An 11,308-nucleotide genomic window follows, 5' to 3' on the forward strand; every position below is an offset into this window, starting at 1 on the left:
TATGTTGGTTATATTCACGTATAAAGGAGCCCTGATGGAACAGAGGGTTATATGTTGGGCTGCTAACTGCAGGGGCTCTGCTCACACAACCAGCTGATCTGTGTGAGAAGCATGAAGCTTTCGGATCCCTTAAGATTTACATTCTCTGAAAAAGGGGCAGTTCTCCTCTGCGTCACAATGGACTCAATGGCATTTAGTTTATTAATATGTGTGTATATTCGTATCTATTATTGAACATATATGCACTTTGTTTATAACACCTAGCGGACCCATAAACATTTTAAACTCCTGCTACTTAACGTTGAGTTCATTCCAACTCAATATCACAAGGTAGATAGTCATTGCCTTTGCAAATTCCTTTTCATAGATATGGAGCTTTCATGAAATTTCTAGTAACACTCAATTTTATAGAAACTAAATGTGTTTAACCCTGACTTAATTATACTAAGAAACAACTTCATCCTCTACCCAAAACATCTTATATACACTGGCAATGAATGCTGTCAAATCCAAATGGTTTTTATTACTTTTATAAAGGACACAGGTAAGAAAACAAGGGTCCACCTGCCTAATTTCAAAAAGATAAGGTCACATTTTAATGCACACACATTTTATTAAAATGTTTTCTTTTTTTTAAAGGATATGGTGATAGTCCAGTTGTGTCAGCGTCGTTGGGCCAGAGTTCTCAGTCAATACCCATTATGGGATCTAATATAATGCAGTCAACTCTTTGAGTTGACAACACTCGTGCTAGAGGGCCGCCCTCTTGATGCTATGTGCATCCGAGTGCAGCCAGGCTATTTGGAGCTACGACCTGCTCCTTTGTAAGCAGATTCTGTGAGAAAATCTGTCACTTCTGCTGCGTCTGGATCCTGCATCTGCGTTGGTGACCTCCTATCATACTGCCTGTCAGTCCCAGAAACCATCAGCAAGCTGCTGACCTTGAATTCATGCAACTTTGCACACGTTAGCCTGTTGTCTTCTTGTTTTATCTTCCTGCTTCCTGGTTTATCAGCCCCAGCAGCAGCACAATTCAGAAGAAGCTTCCAGCTTAGCATCTGATGCACAGACTTGAACTGGACTGGACTTAACATGCTTAGATAGCTATGTGAGCTGTTTTTTGATATAAATTTCTTTCTATAAACATACACATATAAGCATCATTGATTTTGCTTCTCTTGAGAACTTGACCTAACACATCTGGTTCTATGGGTGGATCTAGAGAAACAAAATCATAAGAATGAGTTTTCTGAATTGGTTCTCTAGTCTGATTCTGTTTCAAAGTGGTGAGAAATTACCCTCTGTCACAGATAGTATAGATAAGTTTGTCACTTTCAGTAAATTGGGTACTTCGAATCCATGGCATGAGGTGGTAAAGCTAATACTCCAAATAGCGCCACCAGTAGATGAAGTGCTGGTGAAAAGTGATGCTCCGGGTGATTGTGTGTTTCACATCTTTCTAAAATTTTTCAGAGAGTACGAGATAGCTGGTTGGCTAGTACTAACAATAGACAAACTGCTAAAGGAAAAAGGTGAACTTAAGGTTTTAGAGACCCAATTCAAGCACAACATAAAAGTCCTCAAAACTGACTTTTTCCACCAGGCTGGCAGCTTATCTTTCACTTGTATCTTGGGCATAGATGGTAGTATGGCCCCTAAATGCCAGTCTTTGATCCTGCTTCAAATGGAGAAAGCTGAGCTCCAGGAGACTTGGGCCACTCGGAACATGCGAAAGAGAGGAAAAGAAGGTTATGAAGCAAATTAGCATATTGATGAAGCACAAAATGACAAGGCGAATGAGGAGATTTTGAAAGTAAGAAAAGAAATACAACAAACTCTGCCAACCATTCTTTCAGAAGAAGTCAGAATTTATCACCCAAATCCAATATTTGGGGCAACAATCTTTCCTAAGTGTCTGCATTGCTTGGGGAGGAGGATGGAGGGGGACTGTGTTCTTTGACCAGAGTTGAAGTGACAGAATTTGAAGTTATTACATCAGCTTACAGAATACATTTCTTAAGATGAAAGTCATTACTTTGAAAAGGCAGTTTTCTCCAAAGAACATCCTCTGTGTGAAAGTGGTGATCAATCTTTAAAATCAACGGAAATTAAATGGAAATCTGGAAAGGGCTTGAGGGAACATTCGAGGGCAACACAGAACAGACCCAGCAGAAAGAGCCGACATGAAGAACCAAGTGTTTCTTTCCCTGGTTTACCCACCATCCTGATGCAGGAGCAGATTAGTTAGGAGGAGTCATGAAAGATGATGCTTGGCCAAATCCATTAGAGTGTTATTTGGTTCCTGATATAGAGATGAAAAAGGTGAAGTAGAAGAAGAAAATGATGATGACCGTTTAAAAGACGTTGACGAGGAAGGGGAGGAAGATAAAGAGGAAGAAGAGGAAGATAATGATTAGGGAAAGGAGGATGAAGCGGAAGATGTCTAATTGAACATTGATATATTCCACCTTCCTATTTTATTGTTCTTCAGTTCCTCGGAACAAGTTGCAGTCTTTTGTTTTTGTCTGTTCCTCTTGTGCTCGGTAGCCGTGTTCATGAGGCCTCTTTTCTTTCCTCTACACGAAGGTTTTCAACGTGTTTCTTGTGTGGGGGGTGAAGGGTAGAGGGATGCCATCAGCATATTATAGTGGAAAATGACCTCTACCTCCTTGTATTCCAAATTTATATTTGTCCATTCCTGTCACAACGCAAATTCGGGATTCAACCACTCTACTCCCTTTGCTCTGCTGGAGGCTGGAGTCAGGCCCCTGTGTATCGAAGTCTAGCTCTTTCCCTTCTTACTCTATCTATTGGGCTCAGAGATTACATCATGTCTCTATATGAATATGAACAGTTAGCATTTACCAACATGTATCTGTCTAATTTTCTTTTTTTGAAAAAAAAAAAAACCCTTAAAAAAAAGGTGTTCATTGAAGGTCAGCAAAGAGTGAGTTGAAGATGTTTAGGTGGTTTCATGTGGGCATTTTGGCAGTATGGTTTCCCCTCTTGCATGTTTAATTGCGATGCTTAACAGACAGCCTGGATGTTTAGGCTGGCACTTTTAGAACACAATTCTCTCCTAATGATGACGAGAGCCCTGCTACTCCTTGAGAACATCAGCAGAACCTGTAGAATTATAATTGTAATTCATATTCTCTACTGTAATTTTGTTCCTGTTTATTTAAATTTGTTTTCTATTTCTTTGGAAAGGAAAAGGATGCTCGCTTTTAAACCTTAAACGTGTACAGGCTGTTTTTTTTTACACTCACACTAAATATATGTAAAACAACAACAACCTATCCCTTGTACCATGAAAAACAGCCTTAACCCTTCTAGTATCAGAGCTGATGTTACTGAAAAGCAAACCCCGAGTCCTATCATACAAGTAGCTGGGGAAATGTATTTCGAAATAGATGCTCTCGGCTTCTAGAGGAGGAAAGCAAGGCTCTGAATATTTTGTGGGTAAAAAATGGAAAATACATGAAATTTGGGAGAGAAGCCCAGCTTTACTCTGAGCAATTCCTATCAAGATTCAGAACTTAATTAATTCAGTTAGGAAAAAGACTAACTTCTGCAGGTGAGAAGAACTTCTAACCACATTGTTGTCAGGTGCCACTCAGTCAGTTCCAATTCATAGCGGATCCTTCCCACCAGATGGCCAAACAGGGCTTGGACCTGCTCCAGCCTCACAGTTGTTATGTTTGAGCTGATTGTGTCAGCCATTGTGTCCGTCCAGCTACAGGAGGATCTTCTTCTAAGTTGACCTTTTCAAGGGAATTATCTCTCCTGATAACATACAAAATGTGTGTCTTGCCAGGCTCAACGCTAAGGAACACTCTGGTTGTTCCTCTGAGGCAGATTTGCTTGCTCTGCCAGTCCACGGTACTGTCAATATTCTTCACCGACCTCAGGAACCCAGATCATCAATTCCTGTCCAGCCTTCCCTACGCATTGCCCAATTTTTACATGCACCTGGGGTGATTAACCATGTAAGTCTCCTACATTCTAAACTTTTGTTTATTCATGCCATAAACTGGGAGGCATGTTTACCAAGTCTAGGATACCTCTGGAAAATATTTTTCCCTTTATATTGAGTGCTTGGTTATGGCTCTACCATATGGTATACAGTAAAAAGTGATAAATAAAAGCAAGGGAAGCTGAAACTATAGGCTAGGGGGCTGACAGATATTAACTTGGGTGAAGGGCAATTGGAAATTCACAAGAATTTGAATTCTAAGGATGGGGACAGGTTAAGCTACTGGGGAGTTTGACAAGTAGTTTAAACTGTTAAACACCAAATTTCAGATCTGAAATGTGAAAACCCCACCTAATTCACAATAAAAAATATTTAATAATTAAATTAAGAAAGGAATAGAAGTAAAACTAAGTAGAAATTGAATTTTATGAACATTATGCCTAATATTCAAAAGTAAATTGCCTACATGTCTCTGATAGAAATTTCTCTTGTTATCAAAAACTTCCATTGGCAGCAGCTACAAGCTCATGCCTTCTTAAAAGCAGGATATTGAGCCGATGGATGCACTGTTGCTTGGGAAATGAATAAATCACCCTTTCAAAGCCATAAGTCATTTGTGGAAAAGTACATGCCAAATCAACCCTACATCACCACTGCCCTTATTTCACTCCACGTTTACACTCCATCACTCTTTATTATGAGATTCATGCTCCCCTTAAAAAAAAAAATCATCACCTCGCCCTAGGGGAGTCCAGAGCTTCTTTGCATTGCAGGAGCCACCTGAAGACAAAGCTCAAACAAATGTGTCATGCAAGGCTGACCCACACAGATACAAAAATTAATCAACAGCCAGATATTTCTCCCATTGAAGAGGCGGAGAGAAAAGCTAATGCCTTAGTCAACGTGCAAGTCGCTAACCTGGGTGAAGAGCTATTTCAGAGAAAAGGAAGGGAGTGGGTCTGTGACATTTCCATAAGTAGCAGGGGTCTTGCACCAAACAGTATGCACTTACAAAGATGGGAAGCGGTGGTCATGGAAGTCATCGAGTAGAGCCTATTAGAGGAGAGGAGCTCTGTGAGTGTGAGCCCACCTGGAGAAGCAGTGGTGGGCAACGAGTCGTGTAAAACCTAGAATTGGGCAGTTGATAAAGATGGAAAGTAATCATGAAAGCCACAGGGACTTAATGAGAGGACCACCTCCATTCACCCCCAAACCAGGTTATCTTCTTGAACACTGGAAGATGCAGCCAATGGTAACTTCCAGCTACAGACAGAACCAATGTTATACCAAACCCTGATAGTGGTGCTCATCAATACCTGATGCAGAATAATCTCATTTTGAAAAGCAAACCTAGTTAATACTTCTAGAACTTGAGTGTCATGAAGTAACTAAATCAGGTCACACCATTCATGTGAAAATAGACTAGCAAATATCAACAGAAATGGACAGCAGTAGGTATACCCTTCATTATAGCTTGGAGGTTAAGAAGAGGGACTTCAAGAATTGAAAGAAACTATGGTGGTGTAGTAGTTACTAGTTGTGCTGCAATCCCTTTAGTTGCCAGTTCGAAGCCAACAGCAGTTCCTCAGGAGGCAGAGTGGGATTTCTACTCCCATAAATAGTTACAGACACAGAAACCCATAGGGGTCACTGTGAGTCAGCATTGACTTTGTGGCGGAGTTGGTTTTGGCTTTTTGTTTCTGTTTATTCATGTAAAATAGCTCATCACAGCACTTAGCCCATGGAAAGAACCTAACAGAGACAAGGGTTTTCATGAGCATCACTCAAAATAATTTTGTGAAATTTTCCAACTTCCTACAGTGTCTCCCCACAAAACATACCGGAAATGACCAACCATTAGAATCTTGAGTGTGCCTGTAATCTGGGGAACTAGAGGCACCTTGGTCTGAGAATATTCTGGAAGATAAAGCTCTGATATAGGGTTGCCTGGAAACAATTGTGCCATGTGTTGTCGCTGGACCGTTTTGTGGCTCCGACTTATAAATAAATTAATGTGAACACAGTGGAACCTTTCATAAGAACGCAGTTCAGAGCTCTGAAACACAAAATCTAATTCCGTTTTAACAGGAGGTCTTAGTTTGTAATAGATCACACGATAAACAGGTGCTTCCGACAGGAGACAATTGTCTTCCCTGGGCAATTAGTCAGCGCCCCGTGGGAGACTTTTAACACTGATATTTCTCTTTTTCAGCTCGCAGCATTGGGCATTTAACTATGGTTTGCATGTTCATTAATTTTCCATTTTTAAGAAAAATGTGAAAAAGGATTCAGAGAAAGAGTGGATGTGCATAATCAGTTGCTATATGGCATTAGTCGTTTCCAAATCCTCTCAGAAATAACAACCCACGCTCCAAACTGGAATCATAGCATTGGAGCTCAGGAAGCCACCTGACAACAACAGTTTTCTACTGGGACTTCTGGTCATGCTAATTGTTCTCATTCAATCCCAACTCAAAGGTCTATCAGCACACTGATACACTTTGTACGGGTCTGCCTTTTGAATAGTTATGTGTAACCATTTACTCAGCAGCTTGAAACACCATCAGCTTCATGTAATGATGACAGCACTTTCTACTCCCTTAAAGAGTTCCCGTCTTGGAAACACACAGGGCAATTCTACTCTGTTCAACAGGTCATTATAAGTTGGAATCAACTCAAAGGGAATGAATTTGGTTTGGTCTCTATATTTGTATGCATGTGGATCTGTCTGCTTCTATAAGGATGTACAGCCTTGGCAACCCTTTATAAAGGTGGCAATAAGTCAGAACAAGAGCCCTGGTATGGTCCTGGGCTCTTAGAAATCACCAGCCATTTCATGGGAGAAAGATGAGGCTTTTTACCCCCATACAGATTTAAAGTCTCCAAACACCCAGAAGGGCCATTCCATTCTGTCCTACAGGGTCACTGTGAGTCAGAATTGACTTAATGGCAGTGAGTTTATAAGTCAGAATCAATTTGATGACAATGGGTTTTATGTGTGTGTAGGTAAAATACGAGTATATATGCTTCTGTGTGTGTGTGTATGAGTATGATTCAAAAAGTGTGTTGCAAAAATCCCATTACATTTTAATTCCATGTTCTCTGAATTTTTGAAGCATCATTGAAGTACACATATTTGTGTGCATATTTATGTGTGTTTGTGTGTGTGTGCTGGTTTGAAGGTGTGCATATCAGAAATCCTTTGGAACTGCAGAGTAATGATCTAGTATAACAAGTATCTGATTTCAACTTCGTACTTCCAATTGCCAACCCAAATCTATTCCTGAGAGGGAGGCAGTGGTCTGTTACCTATCAAGGGCCCAAGAGAGCCTTTGAAGCCATTAGATAGCAATATATAAGTCAAGGTCATGGTTGTGTTTGTAAAGCAATCAAATGTGGATGATCACTGACAGACACAGCTGTCTCGTAGAAAAAAAGAAAAGAAAATACCCAATCCACCGATAAATAGACAGAGTAGAAAAAAAGAAAAGAAAATACCCAATTCACCGATAAATAGACAGATTCTCGTAACCTGTTACTAAGGTGCGTTATCATTTGTGGTCCTCCGCCACCTCAGTGTAAGGTCCAAGAGAGGAAGGGCCTGTGTGTCTTTCTAACAAGTGAACCATAAGCACATAGAAATGTGTCTTGTATGTAAGTACTTAATAGATCTTTCTTAAATTGACAGAAGAATGCAAAGATTTCTTGGGTATTTGGGGTAGTGTATTTTATTTATAATGTAAACCAGTAGCTGTAGAATAAATCCCCAATCATGTTACATCCATGTATTTCAGAGTAAATTTGTGCTCCGTGAAGTTTCAATTGCTGATTTCTATAGGTACATTGTCAGCCTTTTTTTTTTTTTTTGAGGTACCATTGTGTGGACCTGTCAGTTAATGGGCAAGTGTGTTAAACCTTCTTAAGACCTAGGGGCAGAGTCAGCGTTGATTCAGTGGCAACTGGTTTTGGGGCTACAAAATTATTTATTCTCAGTTGTATCATAAGATGATAACAGTGCTTAAAATTCAGGAACGGAAAAGCTACCAGATCAAGCACTCGCCATGTTCCTGCCCAATAAGCAGTTCTGTGGTAACCCGAGTGCAGTAGAGACCATGAGTGGGAGCAGATCTGTGCTCTGGTCTCTCAGGACTAGTGAGTCTGATTTCATCAACCCGTGATTTCATGTTGTTTTGCTCTTCCCTTGAAAACCACAAACAACATTGACTTTCTGGACCCTGGCTCCCAGAGGAAACGTGTTAAAACAGAGGAAGAAATTCGTGAAGTCTGATTTCAACTCTCACATTAATTGCTTGTGTGATCTTGAGTGATTCAATTGACCCTTCTGAGACTCTGTTTCCCCATATATAAAATAAGAGAAAGTATAAGAACTCAGCTTATGTAGGGAAAAAAATTGAAGTGAACCAACCAGCTTGTTAAGTCCTCTGGATATAAAACTCCCAAAGCCCAAACTCTCTGCCCTCAAGCCCGTTCTCACTCATTGCGACCCTATAGGACAAACAAGGTGCACCTGCCCCGTGGGTGTCTGAAGCTGTAACTCTATATGAGTAGAAAGCCTCATCTTTCTCCTATGGAGCGACTAGTGGTTTTGAACGCGTGACCTTGTGGTTAGCATAACCCACTATGCCGCCAGTGCTCCTTTTTAGGACATAAATAAAAATATAATTGATGGCACACAATATTAATGGTTTATTCTCATATGTAGTCATGATTAGATTTACAACCATCAGTTATGTTTCTGGGCTCCTAATGGTAAGGTCAGCAGCAGCCCCAGGGGAGAAAGAGGCTCTCTATTCTCAATAAACATGAACATCTCAGCAACATACAGGGGCGGTTTTTCTCTGTCCTTTAAGGTCATCATGAGTAGGACTGAGTAAGAATGGACAGTGGTGGGTTTGGTTTTGAGTTATATTTGTTGTAAGAGAGGTAATATGGTGTCATGCTTAAGGTGTGATTAGGTGTTTGACTTCCTGGGTTCACATTCAGATTCCATACATGACAGTCAGCAAATGCGTTAGCTTCTGTGTGCTTTCATACCCCCTTGCCCGAGGAAGTCAGGGAAGAACAGCCCACCTTCGCCGTTGCTTTGCTTGGAAGTGTAACCCATTTGTTATGTCTGAAAAATCCTGGAAACATAGCATGGGACATATGCTGATTGGTTTTATGAATATCGTTTGACTGATGTTATTATTTTATTACTGTTCCACTTTATGGATGAGAAGGCAGGTTCAGAAAGGAAAGCTATTTTACCACTGCCATACAGTTACAAAAGGATGCTCTTGAACCGGCACCTTTTCCCCAGGCAGCCAATCACAAAATTCTCCTGTCATCCAGGCTCTTTAACACTGGTGTTAACACACGTGTAAATATTTTTTACCCAGACATACCCCTGCCACACATTCTGCAGTGAGTATATTTTTCTACCTGAAGATGCTAGTTACTACGCCCCCGTACCTCTAAAGACCATGTTTGCCCAAATGTTTGCCCAAGCCCGACACAAACGTCCTGCAACCTGCCAGGAGGCAGCTCGGATTTCATACTGTAAATTGGAAACCAGCTCAGGCATAAGTATAGACTTCTGTCATTTAGCACAGAATTTGGGTTATTCATATTTTAACCACACTAAATAATGTCTTTTCCCCTATTACTCTTTTACATCTAATAAGACTAAGCCATCAGGAATATTATGCCGTGAAACATGTCCTATAAATTGAATATGCTTTTCTTAAGCTTATGACAGACCATGTTTTGATTAAATCATAATATGCCAAAAATATAAGCAAGAAATGTATATATTTTTAGGCAATTAACAGTTGGAATTGGAAATGGGTAGCACTTCCTCCTCCTTACCAGTTGGTTGACGTTCACAACTGGTATTTTTGTCCAGGCTGGTTTTGATCATCAGTCTCTTATAGAAGCAGACAACCCTCTCAGGTTTCCAGTTTGTGCATCTTATCTGATTTAATACAAGGACTATGAAAGATGAAGTTGAAATTGGAAACATAACAATGTCTAGAATCTTGGGCCCCAGTGGCATTCATCAAATGGGTTGTACACAGATATTTTTTGCAATACTTGATGTACAAAGGATTAAATAAATGACACGGTGGAAGTTCTCTAGGGTGTGTTTGTTTTTCTGGAGAGCTCACACTTCTAGCATAACCTTTTTGTTTGTTTCTTCTTTATTATCGATACTGAGACAAATTCTTCCGACACTATGTTCTTTAAAGCAAGACCCTTCAGATGCGTTTCTAGAGGTGCAATATAGCTTGTGTTTTTCTTTACCCCCTCAAGTTAGACAAACCTTTCAACTAAGAGTAGACTTGTTATAATCATTGTATTCAGTGGTGTCATTAGGGTTAGTGTAACCCAATGCAGCAACTCACAGCATCCTCCTCTCCCCATATGACCCTCTGTTGCTTAGACCATAGATGTGCTTAGTAATGAAACTTTGCTGTGTGCAGACAGAAGCACACACAGAAGCATGGTAACAGGAGCCATTGTAATTGGGTAACAATAATGGCTCCAACAAAATCACATTAGAAGGTTCAAAATTGGAGTTTTAGCCATATATATCCAAACTGAGCTTTTGAAATATGTTTCTTGTTATTATAATGAAAGAATATTATTTTTTAAAGTAACCATTTTTTCTGAAATTGCAGAAAAATTTTATAGACAGACATTTTCACATGAACCCTTTTGACAGTTTCACCCAGTGTCGTCCACCCACCACCTCACCCTCTCTCTCATACCTTGTGGCATCACTGAATGTAGTTGCCTCTTAAACAGCTAGTCAGCCTATAAAACTGAGGGAACTCGACTAGTAAGGATATTTGTTATTTTAGAAAATCTGTGTGTTTAGCTACTATGCCATTGAGTGGATTCATGACGTTTGTCATCACAACTTTTGGTGAACACTTTTCACTTAGGTAAAATTGTGACCAATCTGTAAAGGGATAAATCTGAGAAGGTGGCTAATGAAGCTCTTCCCCAATGTCAAAGTGAAGTTGGGGCCATGTGAAGTTAGGTAATTACTTACTATGGCTCTTTTTGCCATAATCTTTATAGCTTCCACCAAATTATTTATTCATGGGGGAGGGTCGGAGCAGAGACCCAAAGCCCATCTGTAGACAATGACCCCTCCCCACCTACACACACACACACACACACAGAGGGGTCATAGTCAAGGGATGAGTCACCAGGGCCCAGTAAAGCACTGATGAAACATACAACATCCCTCTGGTTCCTTGAGGCTTCCTCACCCCTCACTATCGTGACCCCAGTGCTGCTTCTCACTTCAGACTAGACCAGAGC

At 40.3% G+C, this 11,308-nt stretch overlaps 1 pseudogene; it reads left to right on the plus strand.

Annotated features, from left to right (window-relative positions):
• The first annotated feature begins 1,240 nt into the window (after positions 1-1,240).
• Positions 1,241-2,447, plus strand: LOC101650129 (annotated as a pseudogene).
• The last annotated feature ends 8,861 nt before the right edge of the window (positions 2,448-11,308 follow it).

This window comes from Echinops telfairi, unplaced genomic scaffold (assembly GCF_000313985.2).
Source record: "Echinops telfairi isolate 266 unplaced genomic scaffold, ASM31398v2 ScPeMD7_2291;HRSCAF=2852, whole genome shotgun sequence".
Lineage (NCBI taxonomy): Eukaryota > Metazoa > Chordata > Mammalia > Afrosoricida > Tenrecidae > Echinops > Echinops telfairi.